The sequence below is a fragment of the Natrix helvetica genome (assembly GCF_964273705.1).
Source record: "Natrix helvetica genome assembly, chromosome: 9".
NCBI lineage: Eukaryota > Metazoa > Chordata > Lepidosauria > Squamata > Natricidae > Natrix > Natrix helvetica.
In genome coordinates this window covers 16485827-16507512 of record NC_138560.1, presented here as the reverse complement: position 1 = coordinate 16507512, position 21686 = coordinate 16485827, and the positions used below count along the sequence as shown (strand labels likewise).

Genomic DNA, 21686 nt, shown 5'->3' with positions numbered 1-21686 from the left:
AGAGGACTCGGGTCCCCCCGACATGAGTGATGTTGAGCTGGCCACATACCCCCAGCCAGCCTCCCCAGGTCAAATACAATCCTGAAGCGCCCTCAATGAAATTGAGTTTGACTCCTGATCTACACATTCTGCCTAATGGCCCTCACAAGGATTTCCCAGCAAGAAGCAACAGCGTGAATACTGGAAATGTAAAAGTGATTTCTCGTGAAAACCTAGTATAACGTGATGTAACAGGGTAGCTATTCCAACCAAGAATGTGTTGTTTTTTTAAAACCAATTGGTCAAGTTTAGGTCTGCAGCAGTGGTGGGATTCAAAAATGGTTACTACTAGTTCTGTGGGTGTGGCTTGGTGGGATGGGGTGGCTTGGTGGACGGGGCAGGGGAAGGATACTGTAAAATCTCCATTCCTACCCCACTCCAGGGGAAGGTTACTGCAAAATCCCCATTCCCTCCCAATCAGGTGGGACTCGGGAGGCAGAGAATAGATGGGGGTGGGGCCAGTCAGAGCTGGTATTTACCAGTTCTCCAAACTACTCAAAATTTCCAGAATTGGCCAGAACCTGCTGAATGCCCCCTGTGGTCTGTAGTATATTTAAAAAATAAGTTTTAGTTTCTGACAGGAAGTGGTTAAATTTAGGAGAGAAATGTCCAAACAACAGATAAAAGATAGAAATCTAATTATTTCCGAAGAGGAATAAACACGAACAGTCAAATCCATAATGATTTCTTTGTAGCATTAACCATTGCAAGTTACCTTTCCATTTCCTTAAATTGGCACCCGTGCTGATTTCTCAGTAGGAAAAGATGCAGGACAGGAAGAGGACAAGAGTGTTGATTAACATCTACTGCAGAGACAAAAAAAGATTAGATGCAGATGACCAAGCTGAACCTGAGGAAGGGGTAAATGCATCATCAGTCTGGAGCAGCCCGCGGTGCCTCTGCTAGCAGAAATGGTGCATGGGTGGGGAGTGGGCGCCCCCACCACTGCAACCGCTTTTGGCCTCCGGAGAAGTCCAGGTGGTGTTAATGGACAGCAACTCCTTTCATCCCAAGCCAGCATAGTTGGTGCACGTTGTAGTCCAAAAACATCTTAGTCCAGACGTGAGTAAGAAAAAACATAACATTCAAGAATCTGTAGAAGAGTGAGCTCCTTCACTTGGTGTTGCTTACTCCTGCCTAACCCAGCATATTCCTACTGTTTTCATTTCCACTTATTTAGGTTCATACATTGCCCAATCACAAGCAATTCTTGGCAGTTTACACTCCAGGGTCATCAGATTATAACCACTCACTCATCACGAAATCTCCAGAACCATAATGCCTACAAACTTGAAATTTGGCACATATGTTCCTCTTGACTTCTAGGTGCTCGCTGAGAAAAGATTTGTTGAAATGACCATCAGACCATTAGTATATCTTATACAGCAATTAACACGCTCTGATGCTAAAGACTTCTACGCCCCCTCCCCACCTGCAAAGAACCCCGTTCCAACTGCCAATTGCCTTATATTAACACACTCCGATGCTAAGGAGTAAGACATTCTACTCCACCTCCCCACCTGAAAAGAACTCTGTTCCAACTGCCAGTTGCCTCACATTCCGTTACCTCAGTTCAAACTGGCAGACGTTCCACTCCTTCACTCAGGAGCGGTCTGAGGCTCCTTACAGTACTAAACGTCTGTACCTCACCAAAATGTCTACACTTTCCACCTATGGAACTGCTTCCGGACTCAAACCGGCGAGAGCGATATTCCCTTATGTGTTTCAATCACTGACCACCACTGAACCAACGGATTGAACCAGAGTGAACCAGATTTCTCCTGCATTGCCTGATCACATAGTTTTGTCACACAGCACGGGTATCCAGCTAGTATAATATAAAAGTAATACCAATGCAGTATTCTTTAGGTGTCACAACTCGTTCTCAAAAGACTCTCAGGAGAAATCAGTTTGAAAAGTCTTCTCGTTTTCTAGCAGAGTTTGAGACTGCTCTGGTTTGGGATGTTTGCTGCCCTTCCAAAATGGAGGGGAACAAGATGGAGTTCCATCAATGGAGTTTTTTGTTATGAATTCCCTTGAGGTCAGGCCTTGGAACAGGCCTTTGCAAGCTTAGATTCTACTTGGAATAGGGGGTGTCAAAGATACGCAACAATTGTGGGAAAGTAATAGGAAATTAACTCTGACCACGTTATATAAAGAGAACCTATATAAAATGTTTTATAGGTGGCACTTACCAACAGCTAGGCTAGCCAAAATTTATTAAAATGTATCACCTAATTGCTGGAAATGTACCAATACCGGGCACCTACTACCACATGTGGTGAACATGTAGAAAGGCAAAAGACTACTGGCGAAAGATTCAAATGCGGTTGGAAGAAATGACCGGACAGAATTTGGAATTTAAAGCGGAACTATTCTTATTAGGAATGATAAAAGAAGGTCAAAGTAAAGGGTTACCATATTTAACATTACATATTATAACAGCAGCGCTAATAGTTTATGCCCAACAATGGAAGAATGGGAACATACCTCTAGAAAGGGAAATAATAAAGAAAATATTTGACTCTGCAGAATGTGATAGACTAACACCGCAATTAAAAAAAAAAGGAGAGACAGAAGACTGTGAGATTTGGAACAGATTTTACCAGTGGTTGGATTTGAGGAATAGAAGTTGGAACGAAAAGAACAAGGATGTATAGATCAAAAGAAGATGTAATATATGTATTATATTGTGTAAATGTAATGCTGATCAGGGGTTAAGTATGTATATATAATTAGTGATGTATGCGGAATGCATAAGATATACTTTAGTTTTGTATCCTGGGAGCTACAATCAAGATTATCATTTTGGTGGTGCTAGCTGATGCTCCGTAAATGTGAGAGATTGTGCAGAGGCTGAAAAAGCTGGTGATGAATCAGTTAAGAGCTTCTCTCTTGAAGTCCTTCATGGCATAGAGCATGTGTGCTCCAGGTCCCTGCTGTTAAAAGCTATCCTGTGGGACCAAGGAAGTATGCCTTTTCTATTGCAGCTGCCACCCTCTAGAATAGCATCCCTAGAGAGGTATCTTAAGCAGGCCCCTTTCCCTGGGGTGAAGATCTGGCTTTCATCTCTGGACTGGAGTTGATGTGTTAATGGTGCCCCTGCCTTGTGTTGATAGCATTACCATGGCTGTTTTTACTCCAGGATGTCCTATGTCTTTTACGTTTTTGATAGTTTTAACTCTGCAGATGGATTTTGTCAGCTTCCCAGAGTTGACATGTTCAAAGAGACTTCTCCTTGATTAACTCACAAATTCATTCATTCATTCACTCAGTGTCAATGGCCACCCACCACACATGATTGACTCCGAACAGCCAGCAATCATAAAATCAATTAAAACCAAATGCAACACAATAGAAAAAAAACACACACAAACAGCTGAGGAAAAAAAATCCTAACCATAGATGTTAATACAACCGGGGCCCTGGTTGAATAATAAAAGAAGCCAGGAAATGCTTCTACAGTTCCTAATCACTATGTCAGACTAGCCTTAAAGATTTTGGACTGATACCCAAGTTGTTCTTGCTAGTTTGCTCTTCCCAAGTACAGGGAAGGGGGTGGGGTGGGAATTGACAGTTGCAGCTATGCCTGGACCAGAGGTGATATTCAGCCGGTTCTGACCGGTTCTGGAGAATCAGTAGAAGAAATTTTGAGTAGTTTGGAGAACTGGCAAATACCTCCTCTGGCTGGCCCCGCCCCCATCTATTCTCTGCCTCCCGAGTCCCTGCTGATCAGCTGGGTCTTCTCCTGTTGCCTGCACAGAAGAATGGAGCTGGAAAGCAGGTTAGTGGGGTGGGGAGGGAATGGGGATTTTACAGTATCCTTCCCATGCCATGCCCATCAAGCCATGCCCACCAAGCCATGCCATGCCCACAGAACTGGTAGTAAAAAAATTTGAATCCTTCCACTGGTCTGGACACCCCTTCCCAAGCCATTGCTGGAGAGGCTGTTGGCCAAGCACGGAGAGCCTCTTGCTCTGAGTAAAAACCTAGACGGATCTCTATTTTTTTTAATGTGTAGGCACATATATTGAATAGAATGGAATACATTATTTGACCAAGCGTCATTAAACCCTTAAAGAATTTGTCTCAGGTACAGGAAACACTCAGTATACATACAAAGCAACAGAACAATATCAGTGAAAGTGGGAATAAAGAAGATAATAAGGATAAATCATACCAGCCACACTACAGAGGTTAATATATGTAGAGTTGACATTAGAACAGCACTGAGAGAATTAAGTGCTCAGCAGAATGATGGCACAAGGGGGGGGAAAAGCCCTGTCCCTGTGTCTAGTTGTTTCAGCGCCCGCACAACACAACACACACACACACACACACACACTCTTAAGTGTTTGCTTGCTGCTGGTTCAGCTATCAGCAGAATTTCAGTATGACCTATTAACAATATATTGTAGCATATTATCTGAGTGCTCATCTATTCTACATCAGCAGGAGGTATCAATAGCAACCTTCCCCAATTAGTACATTCAGCCAAGAATAATTGCGGTAAAGATGACAAAGAATATCAATATTCTCTGCAGCTGATGGAAAACACTGCCGCTAGGCTGTTGATGGGAAATTTCCTTCACGGGGAGGAGCTGGGCTGGCTCTCCTCTAATTGGACCAGGTCAAATCGCCTGAGGTACCAAGGCCTGAGGTGCCTCAAGACTCAATAATTGATGACCACCTTGGCCTCATCTAGAACCATAATCCCCTGGTCTGTAGATGGAAAGAAACACCTTGCTTCCAGGTATCCCGAACACGGGACCCCTGTTTATAAAGAAGGGCTGAGATGAGTGAGCTTTCAGTATGGGCTCCAGTCCATCTATTTGCCTCAGCTTTTGACCAGATTTTGGTGCCTGGACTTATTGTTTTCTCTCATCGTTTAGAATGGCGTTCTTCTGCTTTAATTTGCACTTTTTTCCCCCTAGTCTTACTGGTGAATTTGTTGCATCTTACTGTGGAATTGCTTTCCATCAGAAGAGTGGCTTTTAAAAAATTAGATTAATAAAGATGTAAGTAGAGGTTCCGTGTGGGCATTGAAAATATGGTAGAGTCCTTTATGCTGTATTTATTTGTTCCAGCTGTTGGAAGAAAGGTCCATCTGGGTTCAGCTGAAGTAGCTTCTTGGATGAGAAGCGAAACGTCTTCAAAGAAAAAGCAGAAAGTCCAACTGAAAAAAAAAAAAACACTGTTGGAAGAAATGTCCTTCTGGATCCAGTTCCAAGTGGGGAAAAAGACACTGGAAACATGGAGGCTGTTTGGAAAGAGGATTTTTTAAATGATGGACAGGATCATATGCCTTGATGATGTTAGGTGAAGAAGAAAAAAGGGAAGAGATGCTGAGAGTCCCTGAATTTTATGCTCTCTCTGGGCTTTTGAATTTGAGCTTGTATTCTGATTGGTTGTCAGACTCCCATGGGGCCATGCAGGGGCTGTGTTTTGAGTCCAAGTTTGGTTGAGTCTTGCTGGGTAGTAATGCAATGAAAGGGCTTTGGGATTCCTATTATGGCTCTGCCTGAAGGAGGTAGATCTTTGTTATGTAGAATAAACTGGCTCAGGCCTTAATGGCCCATTGACAAAGGAGGGGGGTTAGTTTCTGCCTCCCTTTTAGGGGGAATATTCTGTCCTTTTAATATTTCCTAAAATATGTCATTTTGCTAGGAGAGGAGTGGGTGCTAACTTCCTACACAACTATAATCATTTCTTCTGAAAGTTGGATGTGAAGGGGCAGCATACACATTAATCGTGTGCCATCCAGTTGGTATCAACCTTTAGAACCACATAGGTAAAAAATTTTTATCCAGGTTGATCTGTTCCCAAACTGTTTCTTCACCAGTTCCAGGGTGCACCCTTCACCGCTGTAATTACGTCCCTCCACCATGCTGCTGTTCCTCTCATCTCTTTACAACTCGCTGGAAAAGTTAAAACATTCTAACACTGGCAGCACCCCACGTGAAATCAATTCATTTAAGGGTTTGGCATGTTTTGCCTTTCTAGGCATCCTGATCTATAAACCAGGGCTTACCAGTTAGCATACTACATAAATCTAGCTGTCGCTTGTTCAATAAAGCAGGGTTTATTGTTATAGTTAAGTTCTTAATTTGATCAATCTGGAATTGGAGCAAAGATGCAGTTGGAGCTGTGAAAATTCACCTCCCCATGACGGCCTGGCTTGCAAGACGTATGGAAGGAAAATGCAAATGCAAATGGCTCCAGACTGGCAAAGCATACAGGCCTCTGACTGAGAGCCCAAGAGGCAAGTAACATGCAAAGCAATTGTTCCACAGATATGTAGGTTTTCTGATAAACTGTCTCAGAGTAGCTAATGGCAAAACAGGAAGCACTTAACTGAACAGCAGGCAGCGCCAATGAGCTTGCAGAAATGTGATGTATTGGAAGAGCGGTGGGAAGACAATCGCAAGAAGTGAGGCAAATCTTTTTTTATTCCGTGTCCTGCACTCATACATCCTCTTTTTTTTTCCTAGTGTGCTTTTCTGAATTGACAGCCAATGGCTGGAATTTGCCAGTTACTGTTCTTGGGATACATGCATATCTCAAATGGCCCCATGCCACAGATGGAAAGAGCCCAATTCTTACATCCAGCTGTGCCATAATATCCTTTGCTCTCTCTATCGTGCTGTGTGAACCTAGCTTTTTGCCAGGCTCCAAAATCGAAGACAGACACGTTGAGATTCTTCTAAGCAGTTTCCTTTGTTGTTCCTCCCCTACCGACAGTATCTTGCCAAGCTAAAGCAGGCTACTTGCACTATAAAACATACATACTCTAAGAACTATTAGAGAGGAATTGTCTTAACTCTTTCCTGAACAAAGTATGTAAACTACACTGTTCTTTTGCTCCTCTGGAATGCAGCCCCTCTCTCCTTGGAATCCAGACTACATTCCACCCCATTTTTAAATTTTGTGATCATAGAGTTGGACTCGACATATTTGAACCCAGCCAGTAACAGTTTACTGCAAAACTGGAGGCAAAACCGGTCAAACAATGGCTTAGCCCAATGAATAAGCCAGGTTAATGGCCAGCCAGACTGCCCAACCCATTGCCACCTGTTGTGGCCCAGCAGCAGCCGTTGGAGCTGCCACCAGACTCCGACAGCGAGTGTCCCTATGAGTCGGCTCTGGAGGATGTGGAGGACCCTGGGCAGCAGTGACGTGCGGTGAGGTTTATGACTGGTGAGGCACTGACACAGTGCTGGGTTTCAAATATTTTTAGACTTGTGGACTTCAACTCCCAGAATTCCACAGCCAGGCATGCTCAGTTCCAATTTAAAGCAACAGCATTTGTTTTTCTCCTTTGCTCCTTTGCTCCTTCTTTCTTTTTCTTTTTCTTCTCCTTCCCCTCCTTCCTCCCTCTCTCCCTTCCTCCCCCTCTCTCAAACACACACACACACACACACACACACACACAGAAGTTGGATTGGACTATCTCTCCTACCCCTTCCCTCTCTCACTCACTCTCAAACAAACCCCCCCACACACAAAAGTTGGATTGGATATCTTTTCCAGTGGCTTGAAAGCAGCTCCTCTGCCATCCCCCCCCATTCCCCTGCTGCCTTTCCCAAACACCTCCACCATTGTAAATGCAGCCTGCTGTCTGGGTGAGAAATGCCTGGAACACAATAAAGCCCACCCACCACCTCCTGCTGGCAGGCTGGAGTGAGAGGAGAGGCAGAGAAGCCGGAGGGGAGTCAAGCCAAGCCTTCCAAAAGAAAGAGGCTGGGGGGAAGTGTGTGTACTACAGCATGGCTCTTTGCCTGGCTTCCTGCCTCCTCCTGTGGTCTCCTCAGTGCTCACTTGTGCTCTCCCTCCCCAAGTGTAGTTTGATTGCAGGTGGAGCCACGTTGCCTTTTCAAACTTGTAATCAGTGAAGCTGGGCTAGATTTTTGTATAGTTTTAGCCAGCTGTGTGTGTGTGTGAGAGAAATGAATGGGGGCCTGGGGAGGAAGTCACTACACTTGGGGAGGGATGTCACTGCGTTAAATTGTTTGCTAGCCTGAACTGACGAATTGAAACTAAATAGTTAAACTGAAAGAGTTACTGCGCAGGTCATAAGGTCTTATCTGACAATGATGTACTGTGCCTGCTCTTCACACATTCCAGAGTTTTTCCTTTTGATCTTTATCCGTCTTCCAGGAAATCTGGGAGACAGAATTGCTTCTTTCAAAATGTAATAATTAGTTAGATTTTGTTTTAATTCCATTTATTATTTTTGTATTAAAATTTGTTGTTAATTAGAATATGTTCTCCGGGAGCAGAGCAATGTTTCTCAACCTCAGAAAACCTTAAGGGGTGTGGACTTCAGTTCCCAGAATCCCCCAGCCAGCATAATGGCTGGGGAATTCTGGGAGTTGAAGTCAACAAATGGTTGAGAAACACTCGTTTAGAGAAACCCTCTCTTGCTTTTAGCCTGTGTTCATTTGTTTGTTTGTTTATTAACCTTTCATCAGCAATCAATGAACAGTTTAGTACTTTTTCCAGAGCCAAGACTCAATCCATCTGCAGGGAGCAATGTGCCAGGGGATCTGGGGTGCTATGAACAAGGGGGACCCCCAATAAGTTTGGGCTGTGCATTTTCTGTGTGTGTGTGTGAGACCCTCCTTTTCCCCTCGCTTCCTCGTGTGCATTTTATTCCCTTTTTTCTTCTTCCATCAAGCCCTTCCCCACTTCAGCTTACTGCCGAGGAACAAATCATTGCTTCGGCCAAAGATTCGGATTGATTCTGGCAGAGGCTATTTGAAATTGAGCCAAAGTCTCATAAAATCTCCAGTCCTGTCCTTGTCGGTTATTTAGTGCCTCAAAAAGTAACTAAAGTCATTTTTAAGTCAAAGGTTGGACACCTCGGTGTAGTTTTTCTTGGCAACCGAGTAGAAGTGGTTTGCCGTTGCTGCGTTTGGGGGGAGTACCCCACTCCCTGGTCTCATTTCCAATGCCAGGGTTTCTGAGTGGTCTTCCATCCAAATACTAATTGTGTCTGACATGCTTTACTTTATACTTGCAAACACACATCAGTCAATCTCTCTTAGCCCAGCCAAGCTCACAAAATCGTTGTTGGGGTGGGGAAAATAGAAGGAGGGATCATTATGTACATTGCCTTGAGCTGTACAGAGTAAAAGTGGGATATATACAGTGCATCTGGTACTGCAAGGCGATCCAGCCGGTCAGTCCTAGAGGAGATCAACCCTGACTGCTTTTTAGAAGGCCAGATCCTGAAGAGGAAACTCAAGTACTTTGGCCACCTGATGAGAAGGAAGGACTCCCTGGAGAAGAGCCTCATGCTGGGAAAGATGGAGGGCAAAAGAAGAAGGGGAAACAGAGAATGAGGTGGCTGGATGGAATCACCAAAGCAGTTGGCGTGAGCTTAAATGGACTCCAGAGGATGGTAGAGGACAGGAAGGCCTGGAGAAATATTGTCCATGCGGTTGCGATGGGTCGGACACAACTTCACAACTAACAACAACAATAGACATCTAATAAAGAAAGTAAAAGTAGTCTTTGACTTACAAGCGCAATTGAGACCAGAAATCCATTGCTGAGCAAAGGTGCATACGCTACTATTGAAGTACCCTTTCTGATCGACAAGCTCAGCACCTTAGCCATTGAGCCACTGGGTCCCTTGCGTAACCTTGAACAGTTGCTCAAAGAAGCAGTTGATAAGCGAGGACCATCTGTAATGGGGTCAAGCTATTCCCATATCCAAATGATTAGATAGTTACAGGATGGATGGATGGATGGATGGATGGATGGGTGGGTGGGTGGGTGGGTGGGTGGGTGGGTGGGTGGATGGATGGATGGATGGATGGATGGATAGATGGATGGATGGATGGACCTTGATTTACTACCACAATCGAACCCAAAATTTGCATTGCTGAGCAAGACAATGATCAATTGTGTTTTGGCCCATTTTACGACCTTTCTAGCCACAGTTGTTAAGTGAATCTGGCTTCCCCATTGACTTTGCTTGTCAGAAGGTGCAAAAGGCGATCACATGACCTCGGGGGATTCTGCAACAGTCATAAATATGAACCAGTTGCCAGGTGTCTGGATTTTGATCACATGACCATGGGGATGCTGCAATGGTCATAAGTGGGGAAAATGGTCATAAGTCATTTTTTCCAGTGCTTTTGTAACTTCAAACAGTCACTAAACGAGTCGAGTACATGTGTGTGTGTGTGTGTGTGTGTGTGTGCGCGTGTGTGTGTATGCTGATGTGCTTATAACATTGCTGGAAAACCGTGAATCACTCTTCATAGGAGAAAAAAAGCCGAATTACTGGGAACCGGGAACCTGTTAGGACAGCCAGTTTATCTTAAATATCACGTTTGTTGCAGAGAGAATGGTCCCCTGACCTTTGGAGGGAGGCCTCCACAGAGAAAGTATGTGTGCATGTGCAGAGTTTTTTTAAAAAGATGGCGGAAGTGACGGCGCTGGCCGGGGAACCAGTTTGGGGGCCGTGGCCAGCCTGGGTCACTGCCGGTTCTGTGACCCAGGGCGGCATACCACTAGCGGTTCAGCCAAAGTGGGCTGAACCAGTAGAAACACACCTCTGGTGCATATATATATGACTGTGTGTGTGTGTATGTTTACATGAGAATATTAACCACTGGAATCGTATTTCGAGGGAGGGCAAGAGCTGAGCGATCTGAAAAGTCTTCCTGCATTGAAATGGCAGGTTTTGTTACCGGCACAGAATCCCTTCAAAACAGCCCCCAAAGGAGGAGTGACTTGTAACGACACGAGTCTCTCTCTGATCATCTGATTCTTTTTGACTCTTCTCTGCTTTGATGTTGACATAAAGCTTATGGGGGGGAAAAATGAATGCTTGCCAGGAAACCCGTCTGCAGCCTTTGATTCTCTGCTCCGAAGGAATCACGACATGATCTCTCCAGCCTTTGCTGCTCAGATTTGGGGGTGGGGGAGGATTTCAACCCCCAGATCCCTAGGCGCAGTGCTCCTTCTTGTAAAACTGTGTTTCTCAACCTTGGCCACTTTAAGATGTGCGGGCTTCCACTCCCAGAACTCCCCAGCCAGCGTACCTTAGCAATTACATCATTTTACTTAACGACTGAAGTGATTTGCTTAACAACCATGGCAAAAAAAAAAGAGTCATAAAATTGAGTGCAACACGTCACATACAAGTTGCATAGCTGGCCGGGGAATTCTGGGAGTTGAAATCCACACATCTAAAAGTGGCCAAAGTTAAGAAACACTCTGTGGAGCAGGGATGTCAAACTCCTGGTCCCCGGGCTGGATGCGTCACATGCTGGCCATGGCCACAGCCGGTTTAGCAAAGAGGGGGAAAGTCCCATGATGCCCCATAACACTACTGTGATGACATGAGTTGACACCCCTGTTGTAGAGGCGGGGGTGGGCTGCTACAGGTTCGCCTGGGTTTGGGAAAACTCATAGCTAATGTTATGGCCGGTTCAGAGAACCTCCAAATCCCACCCCTGGCTGGCCACACCCACCCCTCCCACCCCTCCCACCCATCCCCCAGGAGTCTCTACACAGAAAAGAAAGAAAAAGAGCCTCCTGGAAGTTCCGGAATTGGGCCCATTTCCAGCCTCTTGAAAGCCTCCGGAGGCTGGGAGAAGCAGTTTTCGCCCTCCCAGAGGCTCGAGGAAAGCCTCCGGAGCCTGGAGAAGGCGAACCATGTGGGGGACGCCCAGCCCCATTGCACCGTACCAGTTGTGATGAGATCCGGAACCCACCACTGGCGTAGAGGCTCACGGAGATGGCCTAGGCTAAATTATGGAACAGCAATCAGCGAAGGATGATTTAAGAAAACTTTGGGCAGAAAAATCCAATCCAATTTCCACTTTAAGAAGGAGGAAGGAAAAATAATGTCAAGCTTTTCAAGTTTCTGTTACTCTGGCCTAGATCAAACAAGCTGAGGTACAGAATGACTTGCAAAGTCTTTCCTGTCGGGCTACCTTCAAAGGGTCAGCATCCAAGATCTGAAGGGTCCTAGTTTGGAGCAGGCGGCCTCGGTATGAAAATTCAATTTGGGTTCATTGTTTGAAGTTCAGGCATGAATTTGACATCTTCTCTCTTTCATTTCATTCATTCGTCACTGATCTTTTTCAGAGTTTTAAAAAAACTTGCTAATTCAGGTTCCTGGGGGTCATTTTTTGAAGACACCTGAATCATTTTCCAAGTGTTGGTTCCTTCCAAAGTACAAAGGGTCACATCTTAAAATGTTGCTTTAGCACTGAAGTTGGGATCAATAGTGTCCCAGGTTTAGTTGAATCATTACCCAAGTTTTCTTGAAAATAAGACCAGGTCTTATATTAATTTTCGTTCCAAAAGATGTATTCTCAATCAACCATGACCTGGATGGCTGAGAATCTCTACAGACAAAGCTGTGGTAGGATTTTCCACTCCAAACATCTGAAGAGAATTCCCTCCTATGAAAGCGATTCCCCCTTCCCACCCGCTTCCTTTCCACAGCTGACTTGTTGCTCCTCCCCCTCAAGACAATATCCCAATTTACATCTGATTAATTAAACCGCCTAGCCAAGAGCCCTTCCCAAGAGCTCCTTTGTTTATTAACCTTCCATTGTTTGGCAGTTAATGGTAGCTTCAAGGCAGGGAGGCGGGGGGGGGGTGCGGGGGGAGGCAGGGAGCAGGAGATCCAAAATAATGACTTTTATAAATGAAGACAAGCGAAAAATGCAATCCCTTTAACAAGTTCTTGGTCTACCTCGCTTGGAGGAGTGGAGGGGATGGTGGGAGAAAAGGAACAGGAGAGAGAAAAAAATATGTTGCTGGGTTTGCTTTGGATTGTTGCTGTTGTAAGTTTTGAAGTTGTGTCCGACCCATCGTAACCCCATAGACCATGTTCCTCCAGGCCCTCCTGTCCTCTACCATCCTCTGGAGTCCATTTAATCTCACGCCAACTGCTTCAGTGACTCCATCCAGCCATCTTAATTCTCTGCCGTCCCCTTCTTCCTTTGCCCTCCATCTTTCCCAGCATGAGGCTCTTCTCCAGGGAGTCCTTCCTTCTCATTAGGTGGCCAAAGTCTTTGAGTTTCCTCTTCAGGATCTGGCCTTCTAAAGAGCAGCCAGGGTTGATCTCCTCCAGGACTGACTGGTTGGATTGCCCAATGACCCCCCCAAATTTCTGTTGCTAAGTGAGACAGTTGCTAAGTGAGTTTTGCCCCATTTTTACAACCTTTCTGGCCACCGTTGTTAAGTGAGTCTCTGCAGTTCAGTTAGTAACAGCTGGCTTCTCCATTGACTTTGCTTGTCAGAAAAGGTGATTGCATGAGTAACCTTCCCGTTGCCCGGCATCCAAATTTTGATCATGTGACCACGGGGATGCTGCAACGGTTGTAAGAGTGAAAAATGGTCATAAGTCATTTTTTTCAGTGTCATCCTGACTTCAAGTGTTCACTAAATGAATGATTGTAAGCTGAGGGTTACTTTTATAATGTGTTAACAACTAGCAGTATCCAGTGCCTTTTCTTGCTTGCCAGGACAAATCTGGTTAAATGTTTTGTATGATTTTAGACAATCTACGTGTGTTTTAGTTTGCCTGTTGGTTGGTTGGTTCTCATCTCATCACTCACAGAGTAACAAGCATGACCTCCAAATAACATGCTGTTTAGTTAAATAAGCTTACAACAAGCTGTGGTTAGAAATTGTTTAAACTGCTCTTCTCTGACTGCCATTTGCTCTGCAATCAGGTTTGGATATCATACTATACAGTAACCAGTGATGGGATTCAATTTTTTTTTACTACCTGTTAGGGATGTAACCCTAGGCTTGGCTTGGCAATGTATATAAGCTACGATTGTAACAAATGTATATGTTACTTTAAATGCTAAAGAGATGTAATTGGTTTGTTACCTCAAGCAGCCATAAGAGGGAGCCAGAATGACTGTTAGCTCTCTGTTTGTTAGACGCTGATCGGTGTATTGTGAGGTACTGTGGTTTGCTACTGTTAGCTGTTTTGAGTGCTAGACTGACTATTTGATAACTGAATGACTGAACCGTGTATGAGCTGGACTGTTAACTGGACTCTGAATACCTCTATATTTCCACATAGTAAACTACTATATTTTATACTATTCAGTATCCCTGTATGCTGGTTTGTGCGTGTTCTTCCATACCACTCTCATTACGCTTCTCTGCACGCTCACTCTCCTAACGGAGAGATTACTTACTTAACACTACTGGTTCTGTGGGCATGGCCTTGTGGGTGTGGCAGGGGAAGATACTGCAAAATCCCCGTTTCCTCCCCGCTCTCAAAATTTCCACTACTGGTTCTCCAGAACCTGTCAGAACTAGCTGAATACCATCTCTGACAGTAACCATTATAGTGGCTCAGACGCTGAGCTTGTTGATCAGAAGGTCTGCAGGTCGGCGGTTCGAATCCCTAGCACCACGTAATGGAGTGAGCTCCCGTTACTTGTCCCAGCACGGAGACAGTGCTGGCTCTTCGGCTTTGAAACAGAGATGAGCACCGGCCCCTAGAGTCGGGAACAACTAGCACATATGTGCGAGGCAAGGGGAACCTTTACCTTTATACAGTAACTGGGTTTATGATATCACATACTTGTTCATTTGCTGTGAGTGGCTGTCTTACCCCATGGCATCACTAGGTGGCAGCACCTAGCTAATCTTGGCTGATCCAGAGAGCTAAGCAGGGTCAGCTTTGGTTAAAGACTGGATGGGGGAAATAATCAGAAAAATCCACACTGGAAATTGGGGGAGGGGGGGACCCAGAAGAGCGCACTAAAAAAAACATTTGGCATATTTGAAGGTACCTTTATTGACACCATAGGTTTGGTTTTGCAAAGATGACGTGGCTGCTAATAAACACTGATTATGTTACCTAATGAAACATCTGCAAGGAAACATCCAAGCCCAGAGAGCACAAGGACCCCTCATATATGGCTACTGTGTGTTTCTGCCTTAAAGAATTGCAGGCAAGGGCTACAGACCTCTACAGACAGGCTCCTATGGGCTCTGAAGCATCGGATCCAAAATGCAGCACAATCCATTACGGTTCTGTTCTGTCCCGTGATTCCAATGAATATGCAGACACAGGCTTGGCTGTCTGCCATGACTAATTACATAGATAAAGCCACCCCTTGACTAGGAGCCTAGAACGCTATATTCAAGAAACCAAGATTAGATTTACGGAATGCTTTCTCAACGGCTAGTAAAATGGACTGTTGTTTCCTGCAAAGATTCCCCTCCCGTCGCTCCACCTATAAACTCTTTGGGAGGGGCCACAACCTTAGCCATCTGTCCCTACTTCCTTCTATGACGTCTTCTCCACAGTTGTTCCTTTCTCCTCTCAGCTCTACGCACACGCACATCAGGGACAACCTCCCTCTGTTCCTCCTCACTGCTCCCTGACTCAGATGCCACCTGGTGGCCAACAGGCCTCTCTAGTTCCTGCTCTGACTCCAAACACCCTCCAGAGTCTTCCTCATCCTCCAGAGCAGTCCCACAATGGTCTGAGCTGTCAAGAGTCCACCAACAGCTCAGCCGGCCGCTGCTGGGCCACAACAGGTTGGGAGATTGGTTTGGCACGTAAAGTATATTTTGTTAATAAATGATACATTATACCAATGGAAGATGATTCATTGGCACGTTCGTGGGAGATGAAGTACCAGATTGAATGTCGGTCTAGTCAGATTGATTTTGGCACCACAGGAGCGAGAGATTCGGCCACAAGGCAGCAGCCAACCAGCTGAGCTTCTGAGCAAAGCAGATTAGGAGGATTTTTTAAAAAAAAGATGAAAAAGAATGTGGACAGCCTTCATTGGCATCTAAGAGTGCCCTGCTAGAACAGTGGGCATACATGCGCCTGTTGCTTTACACCTGCCTGGCCTCGGGTTGAGGGTATGCCAGCCGTATGGGAAACCTGGTATACAGGTAGCCCTCAACTGAGCCCAAAATTTATGTTGCTGTAATGACCCAGGCTTCCCAAGAGCATGAAGCAAGCTCCATGTCTTGACAAAAAAAACCTTTTATTAATTGACTGTGAATTCTGCTCCTTCACATCCAGACTTCCAGTGTTGGGGCATTCACAACCTCTGGAGGCAACTTCTGTTCCACTGATTAATTGTTCTAACTGTCAGGAAATTTCTCCTCGGTTCTAGGTTGCTTCTCTCCTTGGTTAGTTTCCACCCATTGCTTCTTGTCCTACCTTCTAGTGCTTTGGAGAATAGCTTGACTCCCTCTTCTTTGTGGCAACCTCTGAATTGAGGGGTTAAGGGAGCATTGCTAGATTATGCTCTGTTGGACATTAAAGTAATGTGTGTGTGTGTACGTGTGTGTGTACAGGTAGTATACACAACTGTGATTGAACGTAGTCTGGAGGAGGGAAGGGCTGTTTCTCAGAGCAAAGAAACAGCTGAGCTTGGACTGTCTGGTGGGCGGGAAGAAAGCAAGGTTGGATCCTCTCTAGCTATTCTACACTTATGGCAGACAATTGCTTTAGCCTGGCAAGATTCTGTTTGTGAAGATGTGAACAATGAACTACCTAGCAGTAACTCCATCTGTCATCCTTGGTTCTTTGGACCTGAAAAACCAGGCACACTGACTCTCCAGCGCAGAGACAACACATACACACACACACACATGTGCACAAATGCTTGTTGATGCATAAACCACCACTGTGTCTTCAGAGAAGGAATAGAATAGAATGGCAGTATTGGAAGGGACCTTGGAGGCCTTCTAGTCCAATCCTCTGCTCAGGCAGGAGACCCTCTACCCGTGATGGCAAACCTAAGGCACGTGTGCCAGAAGTGGCACGCAGAGCTCTCTCGGTGGGCACATGTGCCGTCACCAGCTGCTCTTCTGGTTTCCGGCACACACATGCGCCCTCGCCAGCTAGTCTTCACAGGTGCCGGAGTGTCAGAAAATGGCCTGAAAATGCCCCCAAATCAGACTGTTTTCCAGGCTGTTTTTAGGCTGTTTTCCCGTGCTCCAGCACCCGCGAAGACCAGCTAGCTCCTCCGAAGACCATTACAAAAATATTGTGAAAATATCTTGAAAAACAGTCCAAAAACTGCCTCTCCAGTTAACCCTTATTACATTGTAACAGCTAAAGCGAAGCGCCCATCGACCTGAGTGACGTTGAGTTGGCCACATCCACATGGTCACATGGCCACCGAGCCACGCCTACCCAGCTGGTCATTAGGGCAGAGAACTGGTTGTTAAATTATTTGAATTGCATCCCTGCTTAGGAGTGCATTCTTACATAGAGATATAGGCGCTATAAGGCTATAATGGGGAGTGGCTGACCATTTCTTTTCAGCCTGGGGGCACATTGGAAATTTCAGGTATGGCTTGCTATTCTTGCCTTATTGGATGACTCCCCCACGCCCCATCCCAGGCTCCATTCTTCATCTTTTTCTCTGATAGGTGAGCACACAGTCCTTTTAGCCCCGGCGATGGTTGGCAGCTACCTGCTGTTTTAATTTTCTAAGAATGACGCAGAACCGATCAGAAGCGCAGAAGCCTCCTTGGGAAAAAGAGCGAGGATGTTAGAGATGAAAATTGTCTTGGCAACTTCCTGGCTTTCCACTTAATTTATTTCCACTTAATTTATTCTTTAATCAATAGACTTTAGACAAATGTAAACACTGGGTGGGGAAAAGAGCCTGAAAAACACCACGTTAAAAAAAAAGTGTCTGTTCCTACTACTAGTCTGTGAGGGGGAATTTGGTTAGAGCAGCGGTGTCAAACTCAAGGCCCGTGGGCCGGATCCTGCCCATGAGGTGCTTAGATTTGGCCCGCAGGGCCACTCTGAAAACAGTGAAGGACTGTTCCCGAGTGCTCTGCCAGCAAAAACCGGCTCCCGAGCTCCGTTTTTGGTTGTGACGGCCTCCTGCAACCCTCTGCCAGCAAAAATGGAGCTTGGGAGGTCCGCATGCGGCCTTGCCAAGCTCCATTTTCGCTGACAGAGGTTTGCAGGAGGTCGTCGCAGCTGGAAACGGAATCCGGAAGCCAGTTTTTGCTGGTAGAGCACTCCGATATGAGTGATTCTGGCCATGCCCCCCACCCCCTTTGAGGTCAAACACAATCAGTGGTGGGTTGCTGCCAGTCCTGACAGGTATGGTTGTACCGGTAGCGGCCTGGAGCAGCTGAGAGCGTACCGGTATGGTGGCTCGTTTCGCCCACCCGCCCGCCCGCACTCTATAGCTGTATTTAATGCCAAAAGGCACACTGCGCACGCAGCTATGTGTCACAGGGGCAGTGGATTGCGCACGCGTGTGCAGTGCAAGTCAGGCAGGTGCCCAGCGCACTCCAGGCCCATGCACGGACAGACTGCGATCAGCATACCAGTAGCAACAGTAAGAGGAGCCCACCACTGAACACAATCCTGATGTGGCCCTCCATGAAATCGAGTTTGACACCCCTGGGCTAGAGGAAATAAAGGGAAGGAAGGCACGGCAAGGCGAGACCCTGAAAGGTTTTGACGCAAGGACAAGATTTGTTTGCTGTCAATGGAAGAGCAATCCATTTATAACTCTGAGGAGGGAGCCGGGATCCCGAGCGTTCAAAGCCTCAGCTCAAATGGCAGACCTGCGCATGCGAGAGAGTTATTTGGAGCTCTTCCTGACTCCCTCAAGCCATGGCATTTTTATTTAATTCCTTTTCATTTTATCCAATTGCACAGTTTGGATATTCTACCTCAGAGGAGTTATTTTCCTTCAAATGAGACTTCGTCAGCTGCATCGCTTCCAGCTCACGTTACCGCCGACGTGTGTGCAGGGAGAATTATCTTCCCCTGGCAGAGCAGACTAATTGTTCATACTTCTTTAATGGATTAGAGCGTACGACTGGAGATAACTGGCCAAGTTTGGAAGCCGGGCTCCTTTGTGATTGCGAGATGTTATCGATGGTGGAAAGTTTATTTCGGATTTCACTGTCCTGGGGTCCTCTAGATGTGTGTGGGACCAGAACTCCCTACTTGCACCTACTCACAAAATAAACTTCCCTTGGCAACACCTTTGTCCTATTGTGCCGCATTGTTGTGGCCTGTTCATTCATGATGAGGTGTCTTGGGTGCAACCCAGGAATGAAAATCAACAGCAGGTTCTGACAGGTTCTGGAGAACCGGTAGTGGAAATTTTGAGTAGTTTGGAGAACTGGTAAATGCCAGCTCTGGCTGGCTGCAGAGTAGGGTGAGAATGGAGATTTTGTAGTATCCTTCCCCTGGAGCGGGTTGGGAATGGAGATTTTGCAGTATCCTTCCCCTGCCACACCCACCAAGCCATGCCCACCAAGCCATGTCACGCCCATCAAGCCACATCCACAGAACCAGTAGTAAAAACAATTGAATTTCACCACTGGTGCAACCTTAAAACATCTGGAGAACCATCTTAACACCATCGGCATTGACAAAATCACCACCAGTCCATTGCAAAAGGCAGCTTCCCTCGGAACAGCTTACATCTTGTGACGATACCTTTAGCACCCTCAAATAGCCACATCTGTCTATCCCAGGTCCTTGGGAAGGACTCGATAGGTGGACAAAAATACCAAATCCAGTCCGAACATCTGGCTGACTGTGCAACGAATCAGAACAGTTATGGGTTAGCCATTAGGGCGTACCAGAATACAAAATACAAAGTAAGAACAATAAAAAGCCATGTGTTACCAAATGAAGTAAAAGGCTAACTAAAAGAAAATGTAAATCATGCATTATTTCTCTCCCCCATTCACACACATTACAATTTACCCCAGTCAGACCCACATACGCAATTCTTAGCTGTATTGTTTTGTTCAGATAAAGAGCCGTGATATATGCAATTTTTAGATTCTGACTACACATAAAACATGTTTTAATATAAGGCTCCCAGCAGGCAGTTTGTCTTCCCTCTTTCTTGTACAGTGGACATACCAATGATCTATGGACTATGTCCTCTGTCTCTGGGGTGCTGTTAGGAATGTAAGCTAACAGTTGAGTTAGCAATATGTAAACCAGGATGGTAGTACTGTTTCTTTAAGTACTGCTGTAATGTGATTGGTTGCTGTTACCTCAAGCAGCCATAAGAGGGAGCCAGAATGACTGTTAGCTCTCTGTTTGTTAGATGCTGATGGTGGATACTGCCTGATACTGTATTGTGAGTTACTGTGCGTTTTGCTACCGTTAGCGACTTTGTGTGCTGAGCTGATTATATGATACTGGACTGTGTTCGAAGGATCAATCCTTAACGGAGAACATTGATAACTGACTGCTGAACCATGTATGACTTGGACTGTGTAAATTGAACTCTGAATACCTCTATTTTCCACATAGTAAAATACTATACTTTTACTATTCAGTGTCACTGTATGCTGGTTTATGCGTGTTCTTCCACACCACTCTCATTACGCTTCTCTGCACACTCGCTCTCCTAACGGGGAGCTTGCTTACTTAACAGGTGCCACAAATAGAGGTATGTTCTTCACGACAAACTTGGTGAAGGCTTCCAGGCCCTCTATGTCCAGCTACTCAACTCTCTCTCCAGTAAAATACCCCTTCAGATGTTTAGGAATGTGTTTAAGTATTTGGCAATTGGAAGTTCACTTTTTCTTTCTTTCCTCTGGTTCACTGGCATTGACAAAACAGACTACCATAGATGGCTTGTTTATGTTTTTTTTAAAAATGAGATATGAATTTTGGTGCTTTTCCTTCCAGTCCAAGTCATAGGAAGAATGCAAAACGGGTGTTTTCTTTCTTCTTTTTATCAGTCCAGGAGAGGTAAACAAGCGGGGGAACCAGATGTGGGTTGCTCCTGGTTCGGCCCGGTTCGGCCCAGATCAGGTGAACCGGTAGTAGCGGGAGGCTCCGCCCACCCACCCGGATGCTTCTGTGCATGTGCAGAAGTGTTGGGCGCACGCACGAGAGTGCACGCACGAGTGAACTGGTAGTAAAAAAAATGGAAATCCACTACTGGGGGGAACCCCCAATTTGGGGCTGTGAGAAACTCAATCCTGTCCGAATATCAAGTCATGATCACTGTGCAAGGGAAGAGGTGGAATCCAGAAAGAAATGTCTTAAATTGGTTTCATAAACAGCCTGAAGGCTGCAGGGTGGAAAACCTCTTTAATAACCATGGCAAAAAAAAAGTCATAAAATTAGGTGCAATTCACTTAGCAACCATCTTGTTTAGCAGTGGAAATTCTTTTCCCAAAATCTGGTCAAAGCCAAGAATATCCTGCACATCCATTAAAATCGAAGCTTTATCGTTGCACCCCCGTTTGTTCCCCTAAACGCCTAGGGAAGCATTTATGTATTAATCAAATCCAGTAAGGTTGCCAACTATCCAGTGAACCTCTGGGTAGTGAACAAACATTGTCAACCATAACACATACACAAACAGAGAGAGAGAGAGACAGACAGACACACAGAGAGAGAAATAGAGAGAAGGAGAGAGAAAGAGAGAGAGACAGAGATTGAGGCTCCCTCATTAAAAAAAATCTCAAAATACTCATCTGATCTTACTATTAAATTCACTTCAGCTCCAGCATCCTGAGGCATTTTGGTGAACTATTAGGGATACCGAAGGCATTTGGACTCTGTAAAAACAGTTTAGAGCAGGGGTGTCCAAACTTGGGAACTTTAAGACTTGTGGACTTCAACTTCCAGAATTCCCCAGCCAGCATGGCTGGCT

The 21686-nt window shown here is 45.5% G+C and overlaps 1 protein-coding gene across 3 annotated transcripts in view; it reads left to right on the top strand.

Moving 5' to 3' along the window:
• The window catches only part of LDLRAP1 (low density lipoprotein receptor adaptor protein 1), a 632547-nt gene that overhangs the window by 5409 nt on the left and 605452 nt on the right, over positions 1 to 21686 (top strand). Inside the window, exon 1 of one of the 3 annotated variants that reach the window (XM_081962000.1) lies at positions 20106 to 20153. The exons of the other annotated variants lie outside the window; for them this stretch is intronic. The gene's annotated coding sequence lies outside the window, so the exon portion shown is untranslated. Of the gene's footprint in view, positions 1 to 20105; positions 20154 to 21686 lie in introns of those variants that run through there. 3 annotated transcript variants of the gene reach the window in all.